This window comes from Gracilinanus agilis, chromosome 2 (assembly GCF_016433145.1).
Source record: "Gracilinanus agilis isolate LMUSP501 chromosome 2, AgileGrace, whole genome shotgun sequence".
In the NCBI taxonomy this organism is placed as follows: domain Eukaryota; kingdom Metazoa; phylum Chordata; class Mammalia; order Didelphimorphia; family Didelphidae; genus Gracilinanus; species Gracilinanus agilis.
Window position 1 is genome coordinate 550,534,476 of NC_058131.1, and position 23,093 is coordinate 550,557,568.

Consider the following 23,093-nt stretch of genomic DNA (forward strand, 5'->3'; position numbering starts at 1 on the left):
TTGATCATGGGTAGCAGAGCTAATATAATAAAATGACAATTCTATCTACATTAATTTATTTATTCAGTTCCATATCAAACTACCAAAAATATTTTATAGACCTAGAAAAAATAATAATAAAATTCATCTGGAAGAGCAAAAGATCAAGAATATCAAGAGAGTGAATGAAAAAAAAATTTAAGGAAGATGACCAGCAGTATTAGATTTCAAACTGTACTATAAAAGAGCAGTCATCAAAATAGTCTGGTCCTTGCTAAGAAACAGAATGATAGGTATATCAATAGAATAGATCAGAGACATACCTTTAAGTGTTTGATAAAGCCAAAGCCCCTAGTTTTTGGAATAAGAACTTAGTGTTTAAGAGAAACTGCTGTGGAAATTGGAAAACAGTATAAAAGAAATTAGGTATGCACCAATATCTCACACACTAAGATAAGGTTAAAATGAATATATGATTTAGATATAAAGAATGATACCATAACTAAATTAGAGGAACAAAGAATAGTTTCCCTGGCAGATCTTTGGATAAGGGAAGAATTTATGACCAAACTGGAGATAGGGATCAATATGAGATGTAAAATGATTAATTTTTATCATATTAAATTAAAAAAAACCTTTTGTACAAACAAAACTAATGTAACCAAGATTAGAAGGGGAACAACAAACTAGGAAAATTTTTTCAAAATAAATTTCTTTTAAAAAGCTGCAGTTTCTCAACTGTATAAAGAACAAAGTCAAATTTACAAGAATACAAGCCATTCCCTATTTGACAAATGGTCAAAGGATATAAACAAGCAATTTTTGGATGAAGAAATGAACGCCATCAATAATCACATAAAAATGTTTTAAATCATTCTTGATTAAAGAAATGCAAATTAAAACAACACTGAAGTACCACCTCTCACCTATCAGATTGGCCAAAATGACAGTAAAGTGGAAAATGTTGGGAGGAATGTGACAAAATTGAGACACTAATGCATTGTTGGTGGAGTTGTGAACTCATCAAACCATTCTAAAGGGCAATTTGGAACTATGCCCAAAGGGCTATAAAACTGTGCATACACTTTGATCTGGAAGAGCAGCCTGAATGCAAAAGAGATAATAAAAAAAGGGAAAGGACTACTTATACAAATATATTTATAGCAGCTCTTTTGGTAGTGACAAAGAAAGTACATCCATCAATTGAAGAATGGCCAAACAAATTGTGGTACATGTTGGTGATGGAATACTATTGGTGCTGTAAGAAATGATAAGCAGGATGACTTCAGAAAAAGTTGGAAAGATCTGCATGAAATAAAAAATAAGCAGACCTAGGAAAATATTGTACATGATAACAGCAATATTTAATAATGATCAATTGTGAGAAGTTGGATACTCTCAGCAATCCAATGATCTGGGACAATCTTGAAAAATTTATTATGGGGAATGCTATCCAACTCCAGAGAAAGAACTCTTGGAGTTAAAGGGATGCAGATTAAAATATACTATCATGGACTTACAGTTTTATTTCAGGTTTTGGTTTTGTATTAATGTGCTTGTTTTGTATGATAAAAATAAAATTTTAAAAATAAAATAAAAGTTAGCATTTATCTGCTTTAAAAAATAAATATATAAGGTACTAAAGATGCAAAGACAAAAAGGATATATTCCCTGAATTTAAATAATTTTTCACAAGTCTTTAAAGATTAAAAAGTAAACAAGAAAGGCAGATTGTCTCTTCCTCAAATGCACAATGTTCTTCTCTATATATCCATCAATAAAAAATACCCAGTATCCTATCTCTGTCTCTAAATTCTTCCTATCATTTTTATTACTCCCTGTATAAGTCTTGGCCACTGAATGTACCAGTTCTAAATTTTAGAGGTAGTGAAATAGATACTATCAGATTCTTGTCATTCTAAAAAAATGGTGTCCTTCCTACATCTTTTGTCTTTGATCACTACTAACTTTCCCCAAAGTGATTATTTACTCTAGAATGTCACTTACCTGCAGAAAATAGCAGCCATCATATCATTGGCATCACTGCCAGTTTCCATGTGATGTAGCAGAATGGGAGCTTATCAGCTCTGAAAAGAGATGACAGGCTCTAAGAAGAAAGGTTGCTAAGTTAGCACAAGGATGACAGCAACTGTATGCAGATATAGTAGGCAGATACAGCTATGGATAATTTGCTCATGTATGTCAGGCATGTCCTCACTCTGACGTATACCTGGCCATGGAACCCTGGAAAATTTTCACTTGTTAAAAAGAGGCTTATGAAAATACTCTAAGCCTTAAAATTGCAGAACATTACTGTGATCAGCTGTGGTAGAGAGAATTTACTACTGTTGGTGTTCTCTATACCAATAAAGTCTTAGGTTTGGGCTTTCTACCTTCCTACCTCTCTTCATTTAAAAAATTAAGTGAGATCCAGATCATGGGTATGTATAATCAGATAGATACCTTCATAAACCCAGTAAATACAGACCAGATCAGCCCTTCTGCATTTGATTAGGATTATATTTAACCATTGATTCAGGGCAGCTAGGTTGCTCAGTGGGTTGGGAGCCAGACCTAGAGATGGAAGATCCTGAGCTCAAATTTGTCCTCAGGTACTTCTGAGCTGTATGACCCTGGGCAAATCAGGTAATCCCCATTGCCTAGCCCTTACTGCTCTTTTGCCTTGGAACCAATACACAGTATTGATTCTAAGATGGAAAGAAAGGATTTTAAAACAGACAAACAAAAAACCATTGGCCAATCTATACTATTTGAAGATCTCTGCTCAGATTGCTAGAGGAAGTCTAATTCAGTCATTTGGACATTCCAAATAATAAGTGAATTAACCACACAATAGTTGAGATGGGAGGTGGTGGGGCATGAGGGGTGAGAGATAGTCTAGCAATGCTGAAAAGAAGACTGTTTAAACATATCCGTTGGGATAGACTGACCACCTCACACACACACAAAGACAGACATAATATATCCAAGACAAACCCAGTATTGACTGAACTCCATCTGACTCAGAATGAGTCTAAAGTAGGATCCAGACAAACCCCAGTTCTTTATAAGTTCATAGATTTCATGGAAATTAAATGATAAAAGCTCGTGTTTATCTAATACTTTAGTTACTTCTCCAATGGGTATCCCTTCCACATCGTGACTTGTTCCATCATGGTTTCAATATATCATGGGTTAGCATAAAAAAATTAAATGTGATTTTGGGGAAAATTTTGCAGAAGCTGCAGATGTGTGATGGCCAGTGGATGACACAGAAAAAGTTTAGAAATTCAAAAATGCATAAAATATACATATGTAGTATTGTATAAGATCAACATTTTATCTTTTAAGACCATAAATAAATACAATTTCTTTTTTAAAGTTAGTTTGCAAAATGAATGCAAAAACCAGCAGTTGACATACAAGGCAGATAGGTAGAGATATTAAAAAGTTTAGTAACTCATAAATGCATTTAAGGAAATGTAAACATCTCATAAAAGAAAAAGAAAAAATTCACACTTCTTCTCTGGTATGAATGAAGGGCCAAAAAAATTTTACATGGATTTTCCAGATTACAGGGTTGCCATGCCCCAGACCTCCCAAAATGTAGAAGGGATAACTGTACTCTATTTTGTGGTTTGCAAAACATTATTATAAACTTGCAGAAAATGTCTAATGAACTCCTAGACTTTCAGGCATAATGTTTTCTTGCAGTATTGCTTAAAAACATAAACATGACCATAGATAGATAAGGGGGAAGGGGCAGAAAAATAGCATGGGACAATAGAAAAAAAGGACTATTCTAAGAGGATGCCTCATCTGGGAGTTCCTTAGTCATATACTTTGCTTGATAACGAAGGGAATCCAATGGAGATAAAGGGAAAATATAATCAGCATAGCAGTCAGTCAATCAATAATCATGTAAGTTCTTGCAATGTGTTAAGCACTGTGCCAAGTACAATGAGGTTGATGACTTTGTAAAACTCTGCTTCACTTAAATCCAATTCTTTGCAATATCAATGGTCCATTTTGAAAACAAAGAACAACAATTCAGATACAGTCCAGGCTATATATTTGTAAAAAGCAATCGATATGAGACTCAAAGATGAATTTGAGGTTCTGTGCCTATTTTTTATATTTTTTCCAAATGACATGAATCATTGTATTTCTGAGAATAGTGAAATTATTCAGTTTTTCATTGTACACTATTGCCATCACTATGTACAATGGTCTCCTGGTTCTGCTTACTTCACTCTGCTTTAGTTTGTGCGACTCTTTCCAGGTTTTTCTCAGCTCCTCCTTCTTGTCATTTCTTACAGTACAATAGTATATTAAATATATTAAAATAATGTACAATAACAATCATTCCCAAATTGATGGGTATCCCCTCACTTTCCAATTCTTTTCCTCCACAAAAAGAGCTGCTTTAAATATTTTTGTATATATTGGACTTTTTCCTTTTTTCTTTTTTATCCCTTTGTGATAAAACCTAAGTGATGCTATTGCTGGGCCAAAGAGTATATCCTGTTTTATAGCTCTTTGGGCATACGCCCAAATTGTACTCCAGAATGGTTGAATCTGTTTACAACTTCCTCAATAGTACATTAGTGTCTCAATATTCCCACATCACCCCCAAATTTTGTCAATTTCCTTTTTTGTCATAATAGTCAATATGATGGGTGTAGAGTGGTACCTCAGGGTTGTTTTAATTTGCATTTCTCTAATTAATAGTGATTTAGAGAATACTTTTATATGACTATAGAGAGCTTTATTTACTGCCTGGTTATATCCTTTTGATCATTTGTTAGTGGGAGAATGACTTATGTTTTTTAAAAATTATTTTTTCACTTACATATATAAACAATTTTGACAATTGTTTTCTGACATTTTAGTATTCAGATTTTCTTCCTCCCTCCCTTTTCCTTTTCTCCCTGAGGAGGTAAATAGTTTGATATAGGTTATACCAATGCTTTACTTCCATACATACTTCCATATTGCTTATGCTGTGATAGAAGACATATATCATGCGTACAATAAAAAGTGGAAGATGGCCTTCTTTGATCAGCAATCAGACTTCAACAGTTCCTTCTTTCACTGTGGATTTTTCATTTTTCAACATGAGTCCCTTATAGTTACCTTGGAAATGTGCTTTGCTGATAATGGTTTAGCCCTTCAAAGTTTATCATCGTATAATATTTCTTTTGCTGTATACATTGTTCTCTTGGTCCTGCTCATTTTACTTTGCATCAGTCCATGAAAGTATTTCCAGGTTTTTCTGAACTCATTCTATTCATTACTTTTTATGGTAAAACAGTATAACCATACACTATGACTTGTTCATCAATGGAAAATGTTTAGCTTTTGATGATCACATCTCCCAATTTGCCCTCTTTTCTATCAGCCCCACCCTCCTTCTCTTATCTCCTTCCCCTCCTACTTACTTGTAGAGTAAGATAGATTTCTAGAACCTAATTGTGTATATTCTTCTTTCTTTGAGCTAATTCTGATGAGAGTAAAGTACAACTCCCCACTGTTAATACCTCCTCCATGCCTCTTCCATATGTAATAATTTGCTTTATTCTATTTTTCCCTTCCTTCTTCTCTCAGTCCATTCCTCTTTCTCACCCTTAATTTTATTTTTTATATATCATTCCATCATATTCAACTCACACCTTTGCCCTCTATCTATATATACTACTCCTAAATGTCCTAATAATGATGAATCTGTTAGTTAAAAAATCATCTTCCCATGTAGGTATATATATATTTCTCTTTCCTGATTAGCTTTTTGTGCTTTTTCTTGAGTCTTATTTTTGAAAATCAAATTTTCCACTCAGGTCTGATCTTTTCATTAGGAATGTTTGAAAGTCCTCTATTTCAATGAATACTCATTTTCCCCCTGAAAGTTTATGCTCATTTTTGCTGAGTAATTGATACCTTGTTGCTGTCCTAGCTCTGTTGCCCTTTGGAATGTCATATTCCATGCTCTCTGGAATTTTTTTAATGTAGAGGCAGCTAAATCTTGTGCTATTCTGATGGGGGCTTTACAATATTTGAATTGTTTCTTTTTGGTTGCTTGCAATATTTTCTCTTTGACTTGAGAGTTCTGAAAGTTGACTATAATATTCCTGGGAGTTCTCCTTTTGGGATCTCTTTCAGGATGTGATTGGTCAATTCTTTCAATTTCTGTTTTACCCTCTGTTTCTAGAACATCTGGACAGTTTCCTTGATAATTTCTTGAAGGATGATATATAAGCTCTTTTTTGATCAGGGATTTTAAGTAGTTCAATAATTTTTAGATTATCTTTCCTAGATTTAATTTACAAAGTCAATTCCAGGTCCAGATATCTCAATGTTTCATGGAATCATTAGGTTCTACTTGCCCAATTCTAATTTTTTTAGGCATGATTTTTCAAGTGCCCTTTTGTACCTCCTTTTCTATTTGGCCAGTTCTACTTTGTAAAAAATCTTTTCCTCAGTCAGTTTTTGTACCTCTTTCCCCAAATGGCCAATTCTGCCTTTCAAGGAATTTCTGCAGTGAATTTTTGTATTTCTTTTTCTATTTGGCCAATTTTGCTTTTTAAAAAGTTCTTCTCTTCATTGGACTTTTGTGCCTCTTTTGCCAATTGGCCTATTATGTTTTTAGAGATATTAATTTCTTTAGTGTTTTGTGCCTCTTTGCCAAGCTGTTGATTCTTTTTTTCTGATTTTCCTATATCACTCTCATTTCTTTTCCCAACTTTTCTTCTACCTCTCTTATTTGATTTTCAAAATCCTTTTTGAGCTTCTCCATGAATTCTAATGGGGCTTGAGACAATTTCTTGGAGGCACAGATGCAGTAGTATTATTTTTTTTATCTTCTTCTGAGTTTGTGTTCTGCTCTCCCTTGTTACCAAAATAAATTTCTAAGTAGAGGGGTTGTTTTTGTTCCTTGCTCATTTTCCTGACTTTGTATTTTTTTAACTTAAAAATCTGTTAAAGTTGGACTCTGTAACTGTGGTGAAAGGAGCAATGTTTTAAGTATCAGATTCTTTGTGCAGTTGCTGTCAGAATTAGCTTTGGGGTTCTATAAGTTTTTAGTTCTTCCAAGGGGGTATGATCTAAGGAGGAGTGTATTTAATACTCTCCTGGACTGTGCTCTTGTCTATGAGCAATTACCAGGACTTTCTTTTACCTTGGAACTGTGATCAGAGTGCCCTGCTCCCATATGGTCATAAGCACTGGTGTGTACTAGTGCTCCTCCTTGCCCAGAAATTGTAAACCATAGCTATGACCTGGATATACATATGGGCATTGCAACAAAAGTCTTGCTCCCAGAGCAAGGAAAGGGACCCCTATAATCTAATTCTGAGCAGTCATCTTACCTTCCCCCTTTATTATCTATGACTGAGAGCTCCAAAAACTTTTGCTACTGATTCAACCTATTGGATAAGCTGGATCCTGCCTTAGCATGTTGCTTATACTCCACTTCCCTCCAGGTGGAATAGGTCTTTTTCTAAGTTGTTTTGGTCTGAAAAAATTATTTCACACCATCTTTTTGTGGGTTATGTCACTTTGGAATTTACTTTGATGTATTATATCATCGAAATCCAAAAGGGTTAATTCTATCAGATTGTTTCACATTCTGTTTTCTCAGGAAGTCTCCAAAAGTAGAAAGTACTTATGTTAAAGTGATATTTTAAAAATACCGAATATTTCTCTGTGGCCTGGTAGGTCATTCTTTTATTCGATTGCCTATTGGTTCATTTTTTTTTACCACCACCGCCACTAATTGATTCAATGTGTGACCCTAGACAAGCTACTTGCTTTCTTTGCCTGTTTTTCTATCTGCAAAGTGAGGATAATAATCTTCCTCTCTTTAGCTGGCAAGACTTCTTGAAGGGATGATTGAAATAGTACAGGATCAGGAAAACACTTTGAACTCTTCTGAGACAGTCACTTTGTACCTATGAGCTATAATCAGATAGCTAAACAGTCTGTTGTGCACTCAGGACAGATATGCAAGTTCTGAGTGGGGAAAACAACAGCTAGTCAATTAGTTTTGCTGTGGGAATAGCCTACTTTGGAAAGATACTTAAGACTGAATCAAACCCAGGAATATTTCCCACAGTGGCTGGCACATAGGAAGTACTTAATAAATGCGAATTGACTTGAAATAGCACTCCAATGATCTCTGTGTTTTTGTAGTGTTGTATCTTGGTGGTGAGGTGGCTCAGTAGATAAAACATTAGGTTTGGAATTAGGAAGATTCCTTTTTGTGAGTTCAAATCTGTCCTCAGACATTTATTAGCTGTATGACCCTGGGCAAATCGCATAACCCTGTGTGCCACAGTTCGACATCTGTAAAATGAGTTGGAGAAGGAAATGACAAACTACTCATGTATCTTTGCTAAGAAAACCCCAAATGGGGTCATATGGAGTCAGACAAAACTGAACAATCTTTACCGCTTTGATTTTAGTCTGGCTTTCATTAAGCATGTGAGAAATTAATATTTTTTCCATGATGACATGATTTTCCCCTTGAAACTCATCACTGACGTAAAAAGGGAAAAATTTCATATGCAACTACAATAAAGATTTGTAAAATTGAGCAAAAACACACATTTCAAAGGATACTGCTAAGATGATTTTTTAAAACTTAAGATCATAAAATGTTAAAACTAGATAGGATCTTAAAGATCACTTATTCTATATATCACCTTCATTTTATAAAGGGGGAAACTGAGACCAACAGCAGTATGGTTGTATGCAGATTAAGTGATAGCTGGAAAAACACTTTGATACCAAAATAATCTTTCTAGTTCATAAGCCTGATCATGACATTCTTTCAAAAACCATCAGTGATTCTCCATTGTTTTTAAAATAAATGCAGTCAATGGTACACAGGATTAGGCACTCCATATGCAGTATTAAATGACCACAGTAATCTAGTGTTTGACAAACCCAAAGATCCAAGCTTTTGGAAGAAATCACTACTCAACAAAAATTGCTCAGAAAACTGGGAAACAGTATGGTAAAAACTAGGCACAGACCAACACCTCATTCCATATACTAAGGTAAAGTCAAAATGGATACATGATTTAGAAACAGAGTTTATATCATAAATAAGTTAGAGGAGCAAAACATCATTTATCTCTCAGACATATGGATCAGGAAAGAATTTATTTCTAAACAAGACATAGAGAGTATTATGAGAAATAAAATAGATAATCTTGATTATATTAAATTAAAAAGATTTACACAAACAAAAACAATACAACCAAGATCAAAAGGTAAAAAACAAACTGGGAGAAAAACCTACTTGTATAAAGTTATTTATAGTTGTCCTTTTTATGATGGCAAAGAACTGGTTATTGAAGAGATGTCTATCAATTATAGAATGGCTGAACAAGTTGTATATGATTGCAATGGAATACTATTGTGCCATTAAAAATGACAAACAAAATAATCACAAAAAATCAGAAAGCCTTACATGAATTGATGCAAAATGAAGCGAGCAGAATCGGGAGAACCATGGTACATAGTAACAACAATAAAGTACAATGATCAACTGTCTATGACTTTACGGTTATTAATAATGCAAGGATCCAGAACAACTCTAAGGGACTCATGTTGAAAAAGGCTATCCACCACCATAAAAGGAATTGATGAGTCTGAATGCAGATTAAAGCATACCATTCTTCATTTTATTTCCTCCATGAATTTTTTCCTAGTGTAAGCAATAACGAACATGGAAATACGTATTATATGATAATACTTGTACAATCTATATCATATAATCTGACATCTTGGAGGGAGGGAGAGCTAAGAGGGAGATAAAGAACATGAATCGCAAAATGAAAAGAAATTATTATTGAAAATTGTATCTGCATATATTCTGGAAAAAAAATCATTCCAAGGGTAAAAGAATAAGTTAAATGCAAACTTTCTAATCTAGGAGTCAGTCATTTCATCAATAAGCATTTACTAAGCATCCACTCTGTTAACTCAGTTAGGTGCTCTGCCATGCCCTAGGGACACAAATAAATAAATAAATAAATATAGCCCCTGTTCTCAAGGATCTCACAGTCCAAAGGGGGAGACAACATACAACTATATACAAACCAATTATATACAGATTAAAGTAGGAATAAGCAATAGGAAGATTGATGAATGTTGTCTTAGATTTGAAGGAAGCTAGGGAAGACAGTAGGCAGAGATGATAAAGGGAAAAATCCAGGAATGGATGGGAGTCAGATAGGGAAAAGATTGGGACATGGGGTATCTTGTGTGAGGAAAAAGCATTTAAGGATGTCTGCAAGGTGTCTCAAACTTGGCATGATGATCCTCTATTATCATCTCCCTTCATGTATTCTATGTGTAATCTCTCTCCCAAAGCCCATTGGTATGAAATTCTGTCCTTATTGGTGGAGCTCAGTGTCCCATGCCTCTGGGGAGGGAGTTAGTCAGAGTGATAAAAAAAAAAAGATTTCTCAAGTCTTCTTCCAGTTTTCTTCACACCTCTTTGGGCATCAAGCATTTGTCTCTCAGCTTTGAGAGAGAAAATAGAAGATGCCACCACCATCCCTTCTGTTGCTGAAGGAAAAGATTCTGGGAAGAAGGCAATTTATTTATAAGGGGACCTAACAGTCTCCATCATGTCTCTATCCCCAGCTTGTTACATTAGAGACTTCAAGAAACTTCCCCTTGTGTAAGACCCATGATTTTCTCTTCCTTGGTTGTTGCTCCTAATGAGAGAGCTCCCTCACTCTGAATTATCTGGTATATATTCTCTTATATATAATTTCTCTGATTTCTGTTTGGAATTATATTGGAAAATGGATTTCTTTTAAAATTTCTGTATATTCATTGGAGAATTGATATAAGATGGGAAAAGGGTCAAGCCTTGGATATAAAACCTAAGGTCCTGTTTCCCTCCATAAAGAGAAGTGATCAAAAGTTTAATATTAGCAACCCTCTTCCCCCACCCCACACCACCTACAGTGCCAAAGTCAGCGCACAAGAGCTAGAGCAAGCTTGGGGCACCCATTATGTCCTTGGCAGCTACCTGGGGTCACCAGGGCCTGTTCCTGAGAGCAGCAATACTTAAGACCCCAAGAGGCTAAAGAATGCACACAGACTCTGAACGCAGACCCTGAGCACAGGCTCAAGCACAGGCTCTTGAGTCCATGGATCCTGAGCGCAGGAGTGGACTTGGATCCTGAGCACAGGAGGGGACCTTGAGTGAGGACCCAGTGCAGAGGGGTGCATGACTGTGGAAACAGCGTCCTGAAACTATTAAAGGACCCTCAGACAGAGGAACAAACAAGGGAGCCACCAGGAGTCTTGACCCTGAGAACAACAAGATCTGAGACTTCAAGAGCCTAGAGAGCACAAACAGACTCTGAGTGTGAGGAAAAACCTGAGAGGGCGCAGGGCTAACAATGGCAAGCCATTCTCAAGAACCCCAAAAGAGAAAGATCATCAAGAAGAAATCTGTAACACTGGACAACTTTTACACAGAGAAAGTCCAGACAGCAGAGCAAACAGCAGAGGAGAACAAACAAGTAATCACATCCAAACCTTCCCAAAATAGTGAAAACTGGTCACAATCAATTGAAGAGTTCAAATCTGAGATGATGAGAAAGATGGAAGAGATCTGGCAAGAAAATAAGAGTTTAAAAGGCAGAATTTCACAATTGGAAAGTGAGGCAAGTCAACTGAAGACCAGAAATGACTGGATTGAAAATGAAAACCAAAAGATTATAACCAAAAACCAGTCCCTAAAGGCTAGAATTGAGCAATTAAAAGCTAATGTTTGGTTAAGATGGGGGCAGAGTAAGGAGCAGCAGCTTGATCTCTCCTAACCAAAGCATACAGGACTCCTCAAGGGGACATAAAAACAAATCCAGATGAACGAAAGGACCCCACAACAGGGTGCAGCATTGAAGGTACATGGAATCAGGGCATTTCCACGCTATAAAGGGGTGAAACAGCTCTCACTAAAATGCGAGAGGAAGAAGCACCTCCCCCACCCCCCACAACAAGTATAGCTCAGAGGCCAGCGCACAAGAATTAAAGCAGGTTTGGGGCACCCATTAAGTCACTGGCAGCTCCAGGGCTTGTTCCTGAGAGCAGCAAGACTTAGAACCCCCAAGAGCCTAAAGAAAGCGCACAGACTTTCCTGAGCATCTGCACTGGTGAAGGCAGTGCCCTAGGCGAAGACAAAGATCTTGAGTGCAGGCTTGGACCGTGAGTGGGGACCCTGTGCAGTTGGGAGCACGGCAGTGGAAGTAGCTCCCTGAGACTGTTGAAGGAGCCTCGGGCAGAGGGGCAGACCACAGACGAATCAGGAGTCTCAACCCCGAGAACAACGGGACCTGAAACCTCAGGAGCATAGACAGCGCAGAAAGACCCTGAGTGTGAGGATAAAGCGCAGAAGGCGCTGGGCTAACAACAATGGCAAGCCAAAATCAGGAACACCAGAAGAGAAAGATTATCAAGAAGAACTCTGGAACACTCAACAACTTTTACACAGAGAAAATCCAGACAACAGAGGAGGACAAACAAGTAATCATAACCAAACCTTCCCAAAACAATGAAAACTGGTCACAAGCTATTGAAGAGTTCAAATCTGAGATGTTGAGAAAGATGGAAGAGATCTGGCAAGAAAATAACAGTTTAAAAGGCAGAATTATGCAATTGGAAAGTGAGGCTCAGAAATCAAATGAACTGATAAGCAAATTGAACACCAGAAATGACCATATTGAAAAGGAAAAACAAAAGATAATAACTGAAAACCAAAAGATTATAGCCGAAAACCAGTCCCTAAAGGCTAGAATTGAGCAATTAGAAGCTAATGATCTCTCAAGACAACAAGAACAAGTAAAACAAAGTCAAAAGACTGATAAAATAGAAGGAAACATGAAATGTCTCAATGAGAAAGTGACAGACCAAGAAAACCGGTCTAGAAGAGATAATTTGAGAATCATTGGTCTTCCAGAAAAAGCAGAAATTAATAGAAACTTGGACTCCATACTAAAAGAAATTATTCAGCAAAATTGCCCTGAAGTTCTACAACAAGAGGGCAATATAGACATTGAAAGGATCCATAGATCACCTTCTACATTAGACCCAGAAAAGACAACCCCCAGGAATATAATAGCCAAATTCAAGAGCTTTCAAGTAAAAGAAAAAATCTTACAAGAAGCCAGAAAGAGACAATACAAATATCAAGGAGCACCAATCAGGATCACACAGGATCTGGCAGCCTCCACACTAAAAGACCACAAGGCTTGGAATATGATATTCAGAAAGGCAAGAGAGCCGGGCCTTCAACCACGGATCAACTACCCATCAAAATTGACTATATACTTCCAGGGAAAAGTATGGGCATTCAACAAAATTGAAGATTTCAAAGTATTTGCACAAAAAAGACCAGGACTAAATGGAAAGTTTGATATCCAACCACAAAAATCAAGAGAATCATGAAAAGGTAAATAAGAAACAGAGGGGAAAGAAAGAAAACTCATAATTTTTTAAATTTGACTCTTTAAGGGCTTAAACAAGATCTAATTATGTGTATTACTATGTGGAGAAATGCTATATATAATTCTCTGTAGTGAACTCTATTCACTATTATAGTATTCACTATTATAGCAACCAGAAGAATAATTCATAGGGAGAGGTGGAATACTAAATGGCCTAAGATGACATGGGGGTGGGAAAGAGGGGGGGAATAGTAGGGGACACCAAGAGAAACTTGAGAGAATAAGAAAAATAGGATATTCTATTACACACAAAGAGGGCATGGGAAGGGAAGGGGACAAATACTATTATAAGAAGGAGAGGAAGAGAGCATTAAGAGGTAATATTTAAACCTTACTCTCAGTGTAATCAACCCAGAGAGGGAAGAGTAGCTATATTATCCATCTGGATAAAAAACTCTATCTAACCCACTGAGAAAATCAGAAGGGATAAACCAAGGGGAGCAGGGGAGTGGAGAGGTCAAAAAAGGGAGGGGAGAAGAAGAGGGAGGGAATTCATTAGGCCTTTAAAAACAAAAAGAGGGGAATAACAAGGGAGGGGGTAGAAAGGGAAGTTAATCATGGGAGGGGATAAGGGATACCAGCTCAAAGCAAATCACTGGATTAAAAGAAAAGAGTGTAAGAAGGAGGGGTGGGTCTAGGGGAGGATACAAAAATGTCAGTGAATGAACAACTGATAATTATAACTCTGAATGTGAATGGGATGAACTCACCCATAATAAGGAAGCAAATAGCAGAGTGGATTAGAAACCAAAATCCTACCATATGTTGTCTACAAGAAGCACATATAAGGCAGGTAGACATACAGAAGTTTAAGGTTAAGGGCTTGAGCAAAATCTTTTGGGCATCAAATGAGAAAAAGAAGGCAGGACTGGCTATTATGATTTCTGACAAAGCCAAAGTAAAAATAGATATGATTAAAAAAGACAGGGAAGGTCATTACATCCTGATTAAAGGTAGTATAAACAATGAGGAAATAACACTGCTCAATATGTATGCACCAAGTGGCATAGCACCCAAATTCATAAAGGAGAAACTGGCAGAGCTCAAGAAGGAAATAGATAGTNCCAAGGGGAGCAGGGGAGTGGAGAGGTCAAAAAAGGGAGGGGAGAAGAAGAGGGAGGGAATTCATTAGGCCTTTAAAAACAAAAAGAGGGGAATAACAAGGGAGGGGGTAGAAAGGGAAGTTAATCAAGGGAGGGGATAAGGGATACCAGCTCAAAGCAAATTACTGGATTAAAAGAAAAGAGTGTAAGAAGGAGGGGTGGGTCTAGGGGAGGATACAAAAATGTCAGTGAATGCACAACTGATAATTATAACTCTAAATGTGAATGGGATGAACTCACCCATAATAAGGAAGCAAATAGCAGAATGGATTAGAAACCAAAATCCTACCATATGTTGTCTACAAGAAGCACATATAAGGCAGGTAGACATACAGAAGTTTAAGGTTAAGGGCTTGAGCAAAATCTTTTGGGCATCAAATGAGAAAAAGAAGGCAGGAGTGGCTATTATGATTTCTGACAAAGACAAAGTAAAAATAGATATGATTAAAAAAGACAGGGAAGGTCATTATATTCTGATTATAGGCAGTATAAACAATGGGGCAATAACACTGCTCAATATGTATGCACCAAGTGGCATAGCATCCAAATTCATAAAGGAGAAACTGGCAGAGCTCAAGAAGGAAATAGATAGTAAAACCATAATAGTGGGAGATCTAAATATTCCTCTTTTAGATCTAGATAAATCAAACCAAAAAATAAATAAGAAAAAGGTAAGAGAGGTGAATGAAGTCCTAGAAAAATTAGATTTAATTGATATGTGGAGAAAAATAAATAGGGACAAAAAGGAATACACCTTCTTTTCAGCTGCACATGGTACATTCACAAAGATTGACCATGTACTAGGGCATAGAAACATTGCAAACAAATGGAAAAGAACAGAAATAATAAATGTAACCTTCTCAGATCATAATGCAATAAAAATAATAATTAGTAAGGGCACCTGGACAGGCAAATCAAAAACTATTTGGAAATTAAATTATATGATTCTCCAAAACCAATTAGTCAAAGAAGAAATCATAGAAACAATCAACAATTTCATTGAAGAGAATGACAATGATGAGACATCCTACCAAAATCTGTGGGATGCAGTCAAGGCAGTACTCGGGGAAATTTATATCCTTGAGTGCATATATTAACAAATTAGGTAGGGCAGAGATTAATGAATTGGGCATGCAACTCAAAAAACTAGAAAAGAAACAAATTAAAAATCCCCAGATGAAAACTAAATTAGAAATACTAAAAATCAAGGGAGAAATTAATAAAATTGAAAGTAAAGGAACTATTGAATTAATAAATAAGACTAGAAGCTGGTATTTTGAAAAAACAGATAAAATTGTCTGGTCAATCTAATAAAAAAAAGGAAAGAAGAAAACCAAATTGACAGTATCAAAGATGAAAAGGGAGACTTCACCTCTAATGAAGGGGAAACTAAGGCAATCATTAAAAACTCTTTCACAAAATTATATGGCAATAAATATAACAATTTATGAGATATGGATGAATATTTACAAAAATATAAACTGCCTAGATTAACAGCAGAAGAAATAGAATACCTAAATAATCCCATATCAGAAAAAGAAATTGAACAAGCCATCAAAGAACTCCCTAAGAAAAAATTGCCAGGGCCTGATGGATTCACAAGTGAATTCTATCAGACATTCAAAGAACAACTAATCCCAGTACTAGACAAATTATTTGATATAATAAGCAAAGAAGGAGTCCTACCAAATTCCTTTTATGACACAAATATGGTACTGATTCCAAAGCCAGGTAGATCAAAAACAGAGAAAGAAAACTATAGACCAATCTCCCTAATGAACATAGATGCAAAAATCTTAAATAGAATACTAGCAAAGAGACTCCAGCAAGTAATTAAGAAGATCATCCACCATATTCAGCCCTTCAATTTGGAAATGGCTGAACAAACTGTGGTATATGCTGGTGATGGAATACTATTGTGCTCAAAGGAATAATAAACTGGAGGAATTCCATGTGAACTGGAACGACCTCCAGGAACTGATGCAGAGCAAAAGGAGCAGAGTCAGAAGAACATTGTACACAGAGACTGATATACTATGGTAAAATCGAATGTAATGGACTTCTGTACCAGCAGAAAGCAATGACACAGGACAGCTCTGAGGGATTTATGGTAAAGAACGCTACCCACATTCAGAGGAAGGACTACAGAAGAGGAAACATAAGAAAAACAATTGCTTGAAAGCATGGGTTGAGGTGGACATAATTGGGGATGTAGACTCAAAACTACCACACCAATGCAACTATCAACAATTTGGAAATAGGTCTTGATCAATGACACAAGATAAAACCAGTGGAAATGTGCATCGGCCATGGGTGGGAGGAGTGTGGGGGGTGAAGGGAGTATGAATCATGTAACCACTTTAAAAATGAATATTAATAAATGTTTTAAAAAAAGTTTAACATTAACTGAAAAAAATCACACTATCCTAGACTAATAATATTTAAAGGAGCAAATAGTTATAATTCTAACTCAGTTTCTCCCCTTCCCCACCCAAGGAGAGCAGAATGTGGCCTCTGCCTCCAACTTCATGATTCTTCTCCTAACAGGAGTAGAAGAGTCTAGAGATGCCTATACTGCCTCCCTTGAACCCACACAATGACACTCCTATGCCACAGGTGGGGAACAGTCCTCACTATACAAGGGGGTTCATTCTGTAGGAACACAATTTCTGGCCACTTACTCCTCACTATATATGGCACAACTAAATGAGACTACTAGCAATTTCCTAAACTTATCTTCTATCTCAATGCATTTATTCAAGTCATTTTCTATGTCTGTTTAACAACAAGCCTAGAACATTTACATGAAACTCTCCTTTTTGGTGGCAAAAATGATGACTTGAAATTGTATCCCTGGGCAGAGTTGGTGTGAGAGATTATAAGAAAAAAATTTTTCTTCTTTCTCTGCATTGAAAAAGGGCACATTTGGGTCCAAACTCTCTTCAGGGACACATTGAAAGAAAACAGATTTTGGAAGACAGATATGTAGAAAAAGTCATTTCCTCAACATGTCCCTGCTTCCTAGCTTGCTTGCCTAGAAACTTTGGCAAATAATTTCCCTTTGGGTGAGATACTCTCTCTGTCTCTCTGTCTGTCTCTGTCTTTTTCTCACTGCCTCCTCACCCCCACAATCTATGGTAGGCAAGATCCCTGAGATGTCTAGCAAAGCCTTCCTGTAAGTTACATTTAGGTAAAACTGAATGGACATACACATAACCTACATGAGCAATATCTACACACACACACACACACACACACCTTACACTTTGAATTCATTCTCCTCTCATTTCTAACTTCTAGAATCCTCTTTATGGCTCTCCTCAGAAACCATCCTGTCCACCTAACCTTCCCATATTGCCTCTACCTCTCTCTCTATTCCCCACCCCCAATCTCAACATATTCTTTGCCTCCTCAAATTTCCCTATAATGCTTTCTCAGAATTTCCCCATTGCATACCGGATATCTTACTTTGTATTATACTTTTTTGTACATATGTAATGTGTAGAATATAAGCTCTTGGAAAGGAAGAACTGTGTCATTTTTATCTTTACATCTATAATACCTTATACATTGATTTCTACAGTTTGCAGAAGTGTTTAAGAAATGATTGTTGAATTGAATCAAATTCTGAGTTCGAATCCCATGTTTATTCTACTACTCTGGACAAGAATCAAATAATATAATGTGTGGAAAATACTTGGAAAAGTTTGAAGCACTACCTAAATATGAGATGATATTTCTCATTAGTCATAGCAATAATAATCTCAAGGCTTAGAATGTAGTTTAGTTATGGAAGTTTCTTTGCCAAAACAAATTCAGTGGCCATAATGTTATCTTATTTGTAAAGCAATTTGCATCTTCTGCCTTGCCTAGTTTTAATCCCATAGAATAAGATACTCCCTAGTTCCCCAACCCTTCCCTACTTTCCTACCACTTTTTGTATATTGTCTTCCCCTTTGGATTGAGCAGGGACTTACTTTCTTTTATTAATTCTACCCTCTGCACTTGACACAGTGCCTGACACATAGTAAGCACTAAATCAACGTTTATTAGTTTGGAAAATACTTCGTAATGATAACATTACAAAGATTTGTAATAATTTTATCATATATACATACTATATGTATTCAATGTGTGTTTATGTACCATATTGATAAAGGTATACTGGAACCAGCTTCACCTAGCTCCTGGAAGCCAATTGTTGAATTTTCAGTGAGGGCATACCCTTTGGAAATCAGAAAATACTATATCAGACCTGATTTATTATTTAATTGATTGTCTAGACTGAAGAAAGTGATAGAGAAAAATGTTAACAATATAGATTAAATTCTTGAAAACTCTATTATTTACAATATTTTCCTAGAAAGTTGGTTGTTAAATATTTATTAGAACCACTCTCCTGGTTATATAATATATATACCTACACGGATATTTATATGTGTACATATGCTTATATACATATACTTATATATGTATGTGTACATGTGTATCCACATATATGTGAATACATGCATAAATACATCCATGTGCACACATCTATGTGGCACAATACCATAAGTAGTAGAGTTAGTCTTCAATTCCAAGTTTTTCTGCTATGCTACACTGCCACTTAGAGTACAGAAAAGTCTCCTAGGGTGGAGGGGGCCATGTATTATAGCTCTCTGAGTGATATAGTTACATATTTTCTTTAAATTTAGGCAGAAGCATTTTCCTTTTATAAAAGAAGGGAAACTGACATGGGCAAAAAGCTGCAAGAACTGCAAAAATGGAGAGAGAGAGAGAGAGAGAGAGAGAGAGAGGTGAGGAAGAGTCAGAGAGAGAGAGGAAGGGGAAAAAGAAAGGGAGAAAGAGAGAGAGAACAAATAAGCATTGTGGATTTTTTTTTCCTGGTTTGGGTTGGGTGAGTAATTATAGACACTCATGGCCATGGATGGATTTTTCAATTCCACAACTCTGAGGCAGAAGGTAAAACACTTGCAATAAATAGATGATGTAATTATAGTCTTTGTGAGCAATCTCTACACCCATCTTTGGGTATCTCTGTCAATGAAAGGTTGTTATAGAAAGGATGGGGACCAGCTGTTCTTTCTTTTCCAAACAGGAGGAAATGGGCTTAAACGAAAACCCTGAAAACTTAGATCAGTGGTTCCCAAACTTTTTTGGCCTACTGCCCCCTTCCCAGAAAAAAATATTACTTAGCTCCTCTGGAAATTATTATTTTTTTAAATTTTAATAGCAATTAGTAGGAAAGATAAATGCACCTGTGGCCATTACCGCTTCCCTGGATCACTGCAACACCCAACAGGGGGCAGTGGCTCCCATTTTGGGAATCACTGACTTAGATGATCTATAAAGAAAAAGCCCTTGTCGATGAATATTATTAGATGGGGTAGGCTTACCAAATTGTGTTTGTATGTGTATGATTGATTGCATCATCACTCTACTGGAAAAATTTTTTGTCTTTGAATGAAGTCATTTCTTTTTTTAAAGTCACTATTGTTGTTCAGTTGTTTTAGACTTTTCCAAATATTTGGGATTTTCTTGGCAAAGATACTGGAATGGTTTGCCATTTACTTCTCCAGCTTATTTTATAGATGAGGAAACTGAGGCAAATAGGGTTAAGTGACTTGTCCAGATTCATATATCTAGTAAGTGTCTGAGGCCAGATTTAAAGTCAGAAGTCCACTTTAGAGGCTCATGTCAAATTTATCAACTAATATTCAAATTTAAACAATTAGCATTATTTTCCAAGAATCAAAAGAAAATTATAGAGTATACTTCTTAGAGTTTGGGGAATAAAAATATTGTAAGGACACAACTTAGATCTGTGAGTCAGGATAAGTCTCTGGGAGATTACTAGCTAGAATCAGCAGAGTCCCAGAGAAAACAGAATATATTTGTGTTCTTATTAAAATAACACAAGGTATATAGTAAATTATCAAATAAGATAACATGTAAAGTGTATCTTAAAGCTCTATATAAATTCTAATTATTATTATCATCATTATTGTCATCATTACTAAATAATTGATTACTGAAGCTTACTGAAGTAAATTACTGAAGTATAACAATAACAATAATAATAATAATAACCAGCAATTAAGGTATCCTCACAACAACCCTAGAGGTCAATACTATTATTATATCATTTACAGATAGGGAAACTAAGGCAAAGAGAGGCTAACTGACTTGTTCAGAGTCCCACCACTTGTAAAGGTCTAAGGTTAAATTTTATTTCCTATAACATTCTAATCTACTAGTGGATCTGTGATCTCATGGATCTAGTTGTTCCCTTCAAACTGCAGATTGTAACATATGAAGCATTCCCAATCTAGGTAACTCTTTTCCATATCTAACCAGCAGTTTAACACAAAGACTTATTCTAACATTTTGGGAACCATGATCTAGATTGTGTTAATGGTCTTGGTTCTGTGATAATTTGATTAAGTCTACACTGTCCATATTTAGATTTAATCACCAAAGGTGAGAGCACCTCCAAATTCTGGGAGGTCCTTAATCCACGTGTGCTAGAGTGAGTGACAAATCAGAATAGATGACAGCCCCCCTAGGTATCCTAATAAGAAGGGTCTATTGTGATTAGACACACAAAGTAGGAGGGAGGCACAGGAAGTAATGCATAAGTCACCCCTTTAAAAGGAGAAGGTCTTCTGCTGGAGAGGGTCTTCTGGTCCATGGAGGAGTGCTGGCTGGAATGCTGAGACCTTGGTGAGACTGCTTTCAATATCTTCTTTTGAAGTCCACGTGGTGAGTTTAAAGACTGACTGAATCTTCCTGAACTTCTCTTAAGGAATTTCTTTTAATAGACTCTGTGAATGAGGCTTTGCTTCATTCACCTCCAGGCCTCTGGCCCTCTGATTCTCGGCTGAGGGTTAATCAGATCTACCTGGATTAATTAGAGGATCGTAGTAATTTACCTACTGTGTTAGATTCTTATTTCCTTATTTCCTCTCTCTTTTCTCAATTATAAATAAACTTCCATAAAGTCAATTTTGACTTGAGATTATTCCTAAATTGGGGAGATTTCCTCTGGTGACCATTTTTTAATATATTGAATCCCAAAACCCCTTTTTACCCCTTACATTTTACCATTTGCAATTTTCCAAGCAATCCAAAAAAATTCCTAAATCTAGCTTAGAGTCTTGAGAACACTGGCTATTTCATTTCAAAAAGCTTTTGGAATGGAGGATTTGGCACGACTCCAAATTAACAGGGATTCAATTCTAAGCTTTTGGCATTCCCTACTATGTGGCTCACACGAGTATTTAATAAGAGCATGAATTCTGATGTACATTGTTATGATATGTATGATTAAAATGGCATTTGAAGGAATGAGAACAAGTCTTTTGGCAGAGTGGCCATATTTCCTGAATTCCAAATGGGATCAAGGAGTCAACCAATATCTAAGCACTGAGGACATAAAACAAACAAAAATTGAAACAGTTCCTGCCTTCAAATATCCCACAGTCTAGCAAAAGAGATAATACCTTTATAATGGCTGATTAAAATTTACACTTTCTTTTCTTGAAATGTATAGCTGCTGTACTTGATGTGTAGGGGGAAGAGAAACCATGCATTTTGTTATGCTCTCTATGTAGGCTTTTCTCCTGGTTAATAACTATAAGCCCATTCCCTGAAGTGGCAGTTACATTGCTGCCAATGCTTTTCTTTAATGAAAGGGTATGGCTATCTACTATACCAAGAGAGCAGCAGCATCTAGTCTATTCCACAAGTGTTTATGGAAGTTTATTACGTACTCAGCTGAAGCAGCTTTGACAGAATTCAAAGAGGAAAAATGATTGGATTCAGTCAAACAACTATCTTTTCTGGTGACACCAAAAATAATGGGTTCAACTGAATTTTTCTCTTCTCAATTGGTCATTTTGGCACTGTGTAAATATAGTTATAAACACAATGACAGCATACCCTCTAAACCTAAAATACAGGATTGAGACTATTCAGGAAAGAGAGAATAAAGTGCTAAAAATCTATGAAAATGATGCATCTTCCTTTTTCTTTAGGCTCTAAATTGAATATTTTCCTGCTCCTACTCCTCCCCCACCACATACACACACACCCCGACCCTAAAAACTCTATAGGGTCAAATGTTTACTGAGGACACCATCCTAGACAAAATTACTCAAGCACTCCTTGTCATACACATTCTAGCCTACTTTTTGTCTTTTGCACTCCCAGAATACAAGCTGGGGAACAGGCTGATAGCTTGCCAGAAATCAGGTGAGCCTGGTATTTAAAGTCCAGCCTGCTTATGAGGCTTGAGAATTTCCTTAGAGATTCCTTCCTGATTGAAATTGAAAGGAATACTTTTCTTCACCAGGAGCTATTGACTGATCTGTCAAAACCCCACCAGATACAAAGGACTTGAATTATACAATTGTTTGGGGAAGGCTAGCACAGCCAGTAGTCTCATTAGTCAGAAAGGAAGAGCTTGTTATATTAATCA